We start from the raw sequence: 9141 nt of genomic DNA on the forward strand, positions 1-9141 counted from the left end.
ACTAAAATGTCCGGCTGGTTTTTACTATCCCTATGCACTGGCAATTCTAAACAGTGTCATTGCTAAGGCAATAAATGAGGTAAATATTATGGTACAAAAAAGGAAAAGTGAACTAATGCTTTGTTTTTAAATTAATAAACTTTATTTGTAGAGCAGTTTTAGGTTTATAGAAAAATTGATTGGTAAGTAGAGAGTTCCCATATACCCACCCCATCCTCACCAATTTCCCCTATTACTAACATCTTGCATTAGTGTGGTACATTTGTTATGATAGGTGAGTCAATATTGATACAAAATTATGAACCAAAGTCTATAGTTTACATTAGGGATCACTCTGTATTGTACACTCTATGGGTTTTAACAAACGTGTGATGACATGTATCCACCATTGCAGCATCCTACAGAATAGTTTCACCTCCTTAAAACTCCTCTGTGTGCGACCTTGTTCATCCCTTCCTCCCCTCCAACCCCTGCCAACACTGATCTTTTTTCACTGTCTCCATAGTTCTGCCTTTTCCAGAATGTCATATAGTTGGAATCCCACAGTGTGCAGCCTTTTCAGATTGGTTTCTTTCACTTACAATATTCATTTGAGTTTCCTCATGTGTTTTCGTGGCTTGATAGATCGCTTCTTTTTATTGCTGGAATTGACCCTTTAATTGCATTAACGTGTGTTTTGTTAAAGGGCGGGAAGAGAGGAGTTGCTGCGGGTGTGGAGGTAAGTGTTTGGTGTAGACAGAGCGCCAGGCCTGAGGAAGCGCCGGGCACCCAGGTGACAAGCCGGAGGCGAGGGCGGGGGCGGTGCAAGCGGGAAGCAGCACCTGGAGGAGAGGCGGCGCCGGCTGGACCTGATCCCGTCTGTGTGCTGACAGCGTCCCTCTGGCTGCTGGGCGAGCGCTGAGAGGCGCGGCGGAGAAACTTCACGTCATAGGCGGCCTGGAGTGCCCAGGCGGGGTCTTTGCTTTCAGCGGGCGCTTGCAGATGGCCTCCCCAAGGAGCCCACGTTGTGGATCTAACAGTTGTTGTGGTTACTGTTTTAACAATAAAGAACCTTCAGATCAGCACTTTTTTAAAAAAATTATTTTATTTTTTCTGATGTTAACATTTCATGGTTTTTTTTTTAACATCTTTATTGGAGTATAATTGCTTTACAATGGTGTGTTAGTTTCTGCTTTATAACAAAGTGAATCAGCTATACATATACATATAATCCCATATCTCCTCCCTCTTGCGTCTCCCTCCCACCCTCCCTATCCCACCCCTCTAGGTGGTCACAAAGCACGGAGCTGATCTCCCTGCAGATTAGCACATTTAAAAATTACTCTTTAATAAACATTACATTCTGCAGGCAAATTAGTACCAAGTCAGCCCCTGACACGCAGACTCAGCAGCATGCTTTTTTTTTTTTTTTTAATTATTACTATTATTTGGGTTAAAGTGAGTTTTCCCCTTGGCTTCTGTTTACTTAGCAATTTTTTCAATTTATTTTTTATTGTAAAATGTACATCAAATAAAGTTTACTATTTTCACTATTTACACGTGTACAGTTCAGTGGCATTAATTACATTCACATTGTTGTGCAGTCTCCACCATCCATCCCCAGAACTTTTTCATCATCCCAAACAAAAACTCTGTGCCCACTAAACAATAACTCCTCATCCTCTTCCCTCCCAGCCCCTGGCAATCATCTTTTTACTTTCCCTGTCTATGAATTTGACTACCTAGGTACCTCATAGAAGTGGACTCATACAATAGTTGTCCTTCTGCGTCTGGCTTAATTCACTTTGCATTAATGTCTTCAAGATCCATCCATGGAATAGAATGTGTCAAAATTTCACTCCTTTTTAAGGCCAAATAATATCCCACTGTATATGCATACCACATTTCTTTAGCTGCATGTTTTAAGAGTGAATTTGTAAAGGTTCTGAATCTTTGGTTCTGGCTTTGAGCTCCTTAATGCCTCTAATTACCCCCTCCCGCCATACCCTGCTTTAAATTGTACATTTGAAATACAATCCTCACAATAAAATGTAAGGATGAAGAAATAGACATATTATTTCAGTTCCATCATTCTGTGTGGCCACTTTGAATTGTATGTTTAAAACTTTTAACTTGGAGACAAATTAAACCCACTAGAATCAGTCTTGAAAAAAAGACAGACATAATTGCAATTTCTGGAATTCATTGTGAAAAGACACTTTTATGAATCTCTGCTGCACTTTGCCTTTTTTTTTTTTTTTTTTTTGGCTGCGTTGGGTCTTCATTGCTGCGCGCGGGCTTTCTCTAGTTGTGGTGAGCGGAGGCTACTCTTTTGTTGTGGTGCGTGGGCTTCTCATTGCGGTGGCTTCTCTTGTTGCGGAGCACAGGCTCTAGGCGCGCCGGCTTCAGTAGTTGTGGCTCGCGGGCTCTAGAGCACAGGCTCAGTAGTTATGCCGCACAGGCTTAGTTGCTCCGCGGCATGTGGGATCTTCCTGGACCGGGGATCAAACCCACGTCCCCTGCATTGGCAGGCGGATTCTTAACCAACTGCGCCACCAGGGAAGTCCAAACTTAGCCATTTGTATGCAACTCTTCCTACTGGAATATTTCTTCTTCCATAAGCTACGACTGAAGACTGACATATCTGTCTGTTCCATCAAGTGAACATGAATATGCAAAGAAAGTCTGTTTTGACACATTTACAGAAATTAAGATCATAAAAAAGAAATTGTAATTTTACTCTTTATTACCATGATAGACTAACATGTAGGTATAAGTTTTCCCCTTTTTAAAAAGACATATATTACTATAATTTAAAACTATTAATCCATTTTTCCTCTTTTGTGCTGTACTTTTAATTTTATTTTTTACATTTTCTTCCGAATATAAAATACTCCTTATAAGTTTTATATGTACAAATTGTAGAAGTCAGGTTAAATAATGTATATTTATTACTACAAAAGTAATATGCCACAATAACTAATGATTGTGAAAGCTGTGAACTACACAAAAACAATTATTAAGAATTTATAAATAACTATAAGTTTAATGCACAAGGAAATAGGTGGACTATTAATACAAAGACTGAGAGACAGTGTTAATTGGGTAACCTTAGAAAGACCTTATATCCTTTTTGAGCCAAGAAATGTTTATACGTTTTAAAATAATGTGAAGCAGAATAATAAAAATGAGATTAAATCTTAATTCCAATCTTTATAGAATTGGTTGGTACTAACATCTGTAACTTTGGACATACTAATCTTTAAGGACTAAATTAATTTTAGTTATTTAGTTATATTTAGGTCATGAGGCTTTCAGGAGAAAATACTATTTGGGAATTCTGCACATTATATTTGGATGAATTAAAACATCATCAAAAAAAAAACCACAAAAAACAAAAAAATATCATCATCAATATACACTTTCTACCTCAAAACATTACGAGAAGAAAAAAATTCCAAGATTACGTACCAAAATATCCATGCTCAGTTAACTTCAATCCAAACATAATTAGGAATATGATGAAAAAGAGAAACTGTTGGAAGAAGTTAGGTACTCATTTTATTTTACTAATCTGCCCAAACAATGGCCTTTATAAAAATAAAGAAAAAAATTTTTATACTTTTGAATCTATGAAAACTGAAATTTTTGAAGTCTTTGTTTTAAAAAATGTCAAATTTATAGAAAGATTGCAAATACTACAGTGCATGTACTGTAGATTGCAAATACTACAGGGCAACATGCCCTTTACCTAGATTCATCATTAGCGATTAGTTATATTTGCTTCTCTCATGTTCTCAACACACACACGTATGTGCAGACACACATATACATCCCTACATATATATAAATGCTTACATTTGCATATACATATATTTTTATATTTACACATATATTTACCTATACGTATATTTTGATGAACCATTTGAGAATTCACTGCAGACATCAGGACACTTTCCTCTAAGTCCTTCTGCCAGTGTCTGCTAAGAATAAGGTCGTTCTTCATAATGACAGTATAATTATTGCACTCAGGAAATTTAACATCAGTATAATATTATCTAATACAGACGTCATATATTAGGTCATATCCAGTGGTTGTAATAATGTCCCTTATAACTGTGGTTTTCCTCCCTAAACCAGGAACCAATCTGGAATCATGCAGTGCATTTAGTTGTAATGTTTCTTTCATCTCCTTAATGCTGCCACTGTTGCCCTATCACTTTTTTCTTTTGTGATATTGTCATCTTTTAAGAGTTCAGGTCAATTTCTTTGCAGAATGCCTTTCAATTGTGGTTTGTCTGTTTCTTCCTTATTAAATTCAGGCCAACCCAATTTGACAGGAATCCTACCCAGACCATGTGTCCTTCTCAGTACCTCACAGGAGGAGGTACTCTTGTCCCGTTATTGGTAATGTTAAGCTTGTCATTTAGTTCAGGCAGTGTCCAGCAGAATTCTCTATTGCAGAGGTGCCTGAAAAATTTCCCCTTTGTAATAAATCAGATTTGTGAGATGATGCTTTGAAATTGTATGAGTAACCTGTTCTCCAATAATCTTTCACCCAGTGGTGGGGTTTTGTTTGTTTATTTGTGGTGAAGGAAAATACAGTGTTTATTGCAGGGCGCCCACCAAGTGGTTTTAGTTTCCATTGATTCTTGTGCGAATCAACTATTAACCATGGTTGTTACAAAAATGGTAATTTTCCAATGTTATAATTCCTACATTTATTGGTTGTCATTCTTCTATTTTAAAAAAGCACTTTTCCTTCTCCTTCCTTTTGTATTATTAGTAGTAATATTAGTAGTACTATGAACTCATAGATTCTTATTTATAATTGCACATTTTAAAACTATTCATTTTTGATACACAAGTTGTCTCTACTTTAACCAGTGGCAGCCCCTCAAGCTCATGCCTGTGACCTTTGATATGTCCTCATCATTCGAGTGTTTTCTTGTTTTCTGTCACACAATATATTCCAGGCTTATCTCACACTTTCCCTGCCCCAGTCCTGGAATCAGCCATTTCTCCAAGAAGCCCTGGTTCTTTTTAAATGGGAAATATTTAGAAATCAAAATCTGGGAGATATTCATGTCCAGTGCTACTTGGAGTATCGTTTCCCAGCCCTTTCAGTTGACAGATTTAGGAGATAAATGAACACATTTTTTAAAAAAATCATGAGTTCAAATAGATAACCCTAATTCCACTCTAATACCACAGGGCTTTTCCTCCCCGTTCTGTGTTCCACATCTGTATTGTAAATTTCCTTCATCAGCCAAAGGCCACCAGGAGCACACCTACAGTTAAACGAAGTTAGATTTATTGACCTGTTGCAACAAGGGAAACTGCTCAACTTGAGGAGCCATGGGACGTCCCAGGGGGAGGGTGTCAGAAAGGACTTAGCAGGATTTGGGCTTGTGTTGGGTGATTACGGAGGAAGGTTTGAGGGAGTGCGCATTGCTCTGGATATGGCTGTAAGGAGGCAGGGCTAACTCTATGGGCAGGTATCTTAATTCTTTTCTAGAAAGAGAGAAGCATGGGAACAAGGCTACCAATCACAGGGTTAGGCCATTTTTGTGGTTTAAACAATGTTCAAGTTTTTGTCTGTGTTTGGACATGATTATGAGGTGGCCCTCTTTTTATTTGGATCCATCACCATCACAGAGTGGCCTTCCCTGACGTTGGTGTTCTGTGAAATTTTTACTTTTAATAAACACCACAGCCTACCTCCGGTGCCAGGTCAGCTTCCAGCTGTCAAGGGCTAATTCTCTCTCAGTATCTCCCTTTTTCCACAGTGAAAACATTCACTCCCAACAGTATGGATGTATTTAGTCATTTGCTCAATCCTACAATACACACAAAATAGTTTCAGAGTTGTTACACTTATACCACTACGAACAACAAAAATATCAAGTAAAAGTCAAGATTTCTTTGTAGATTTTTTTTATTCTCAGAATATGTCCAATTAAAAGGATGGTGTTCAAAGTTACTTGAACTAATCATATTTTTTTCTTCTGTATAAATGAGTTTGTTATCAATTTGACTTTCAGCTAGGTTCATATTTAAATGTTAAGTATTTTCCCCATCCTCATCGATTTATTTTTTGAATATGTAAAATATTAACACAGTTAAAAAGTCAAAACTATATGAAAAAGACGTATTCAGCAAAGTCTCATTCTTTTCTCTCTTCCTCTCTCTCCATTCCCACCTAGCCCCTCTAGATAAGCCAATTTCATTAAATTTCTGGTTTATCTTTCCAATCTTTCCTTTTACAAAAATAAGCAGACACAATATAGACTTTTATTTCCCTTACTTACACAAAAGCCAGCATATGAAATATACTTTCAAACTTTTGGGTTTTTTTTAAAGGAAGGTTTATTGAAGTATGATATATTCACTCCTTTTAAGTGTACAGTTTGATTGATGCTGATGTATCAAACTAGGTAACCACCACCAAAACCAAGATACAGAACATGTCCAGCACCCCAATAAGTTCCCTGTCCCTTTGCAGTCAATCTTCTTCTTCCACTCCCAGCCTCTGGCAAACACAGATTTAATTCCTCTCTCTATTATTTTACCTTTTCTAGAATATCATAGAAATGGAATCAGACAGTATTTAGCCCTTTGTATCATCTGGCCTCTTTCACTTAGCATAATGAAAGTGAGATTCATAATTGTTGTTAAAAGTACTAATTGTTCTTTTCCTTATTATTGTTGTGTACTCTTTCGTTGTGTGGCTAGAAAAATTTGTTTATCCCTCTATTGGTTCATGGACATTTGGGTTGCTTCCAGTTGATTGCACTTTTATATCTTAACAACATAAACTGGAAATAATTCCTTATCAATTTATAGATTTCTTTCTTATTCCCTTACCTACACTTTTATATGGGTTATACAAGTTAACAGCTTTATTGAGATATAATTCACAAAGAGTAAGGCTTACCCTTTTAAAGCGTACAATTCAGTGGTTTTTAGTATATTCATAAAGTTGTGTGTGGATCAACACTATATAATTCCAGAATATTTTCATCACCTCAAAAAGAAACTCCATACCCATTAGCAGCTTATCCCTAACCCTATCTACTCTCCTTTTCTAAGAATTTGCCTACTCAGGAATTTTCATGTAAATGGAATCATATAATATGTGTGTCTGGCTTCTTTCACTTGACATAATGATTTCAAGGTTCATTCACATTGTCACATGTATTAGTACTTCATTTCTTTTTATGGCTTAATAGTATTCCATTGTATAAATATACCACATTTTGTTTACCCATTCATCAGTTGATGGACATTTGTATTGTTTCTACTTTTTGGCTATTGTGAACAAAGCTATGAACATTCGTGTACAAGATTTTGTGTCCGCATATGTTTTTACTTCTCTTGGGTAGATACTTAGGAGTGGAATTGCTGGGTCATATGGTAACTCTATGTTTAACTGTTTGAGAAACTGTCAGACAGTTTTCCAAAGCAGCTGCACCACCACCATGTATAAGAGTTCCAATGTCTCCACATTCTCTCCAAACTTGTTATTGTTCATGTTTTTTATTCTAGCAACGCTAGTGGGTGTGAAGTGCTATTTCATGGTAGTTTTGATATTCATTTTCTTAATGGCTAATCTTGTTGAGAATCTTTTCATGTGCTTTTGGCAATCTGTATATCTTCTTTGGAGATATTCAAATCTTTTGCCTATTTTTAAATTGGGTTATCTGTATTTATTGTTGAGTTGTATGAATTCTTTATATAAGCTTTCTTCTACTACTTGTGTGATTACATCTTTAACATTTAGACCTCTGATCGTTTGCATATTTTTCTTGTGTATGGTGTGAGACATAGGTCCAGGTCTTTTATTTACAATTTTTTTCTCCCACTTTTGAATTGTATTTTCACTTTCTTGATGGTGTCTTTGAAGCACAAAAGTTTTTCATTTTGATGGATTCCAATTTATTTTTCTTTTCTCACTTGCTTTTAGTGTCATATATCAGAAGGCTTTGTCTAACCTAAGGTCACAGAAATTTACTTCCATGTTTTCTTCTAAGAGTTTTATAATTTTAGCTCTTACACTTAGGTCTATGATAGATTTTGAATTAATTTTTCTGTACAGGGTGAGGAAGGAGTCCAATTATTACTGTACATCTGGATATCCAGTTGTCCCAGCGATATTTGTTGAAAAGACTATTCTTTCCACCTTGAATTGTCTTGGCACCCTTGTTGAAAATCAACTGGCCATAAATGTAAAGGTTTGGTTCTGAACTTTCAATTCTATTCCATTAATCTCTATTTCTATCCTTATACCAGTACCTCATTGTCTTGATTACTGTAGCCTTGTAGTAAGTTTTGAAATTGGGAAGTACAAATTCTCCAACTTCATTCCTTTTTTTCAATACTGTTTTGGCTAATCTAGGCCCCTTACATTTCCATATGAATTTTAGAATCAGCTTGTCAATTTTGGCAAAAAAAGGCAGCTGGAATTCTGATAGAGATTGTGTTGCATCTATAGATCAATTTGGAGAGTACTGCCATCTTAACACTATTCTAATACATGAACAGGTGGTGTCTTTCCATTTGTTTAGATCTTCTTCAATTTCTTTCAATAATGTTTTGTGGTTTTCAGTGTACAAATCCTAAACTCATTTTGGGAAATTTATTCTTAAGTATTTTATTCTTTTTATGCTATTGTATGTGGAATTGTTCTAATTTTATTTTCAGATTATTCACTGTCAGTGTATAGAAGTACAACTGATTTTTGTATATTGATCTTGTATCCTGCAACCTTGCTGAACTCATTTACTAGTTCTAATAGTTCTTTGTGGATCCCTTAGGATTTTTAAAACAGGTTTAATTTTATTAATTTATATTAATTGATATACTTGCTTTGCAAAAGGATATGGCTATTTTCTTTCATCTTTTAGACCCTGGAATAATTTGTGTAGTATTAGGCTTATGTGGTGTTTAAGGATTTGATAGAATTCCCCTATATATGGTGTATTTATTTGATAAATTTCTCTATTATTTTATGGAGATTGGTCTGTTAATGTTTTCTCTCTCCATGAGGGTCAATTTTGGGAAACTGTATTCTCCTCTGAAATTATTGATTTTATCTGTGGTTTGAAATTTATTTGCATAAAGTTGTACAAAATAGTCTCATATAGTTTTTTAGTTTCCTCT

The sequence above is a fragment of the Balaenoptera musculus genome, chromosome 13 (assembly GCF_009873245.2).
Source record: "Balaenoptera musculus isolate JJ_BM4_2016_0621 chromosome 13, mBalMus1.pri.v3, whole genome shotgun sequence".
Taxonomy (NCBI): Eukaryota; Metazoa; Chordata; class Mammalia; order Artiodactyla; family Balaenopteridae; genus Balaenoptera; species Balaenoptera musculus.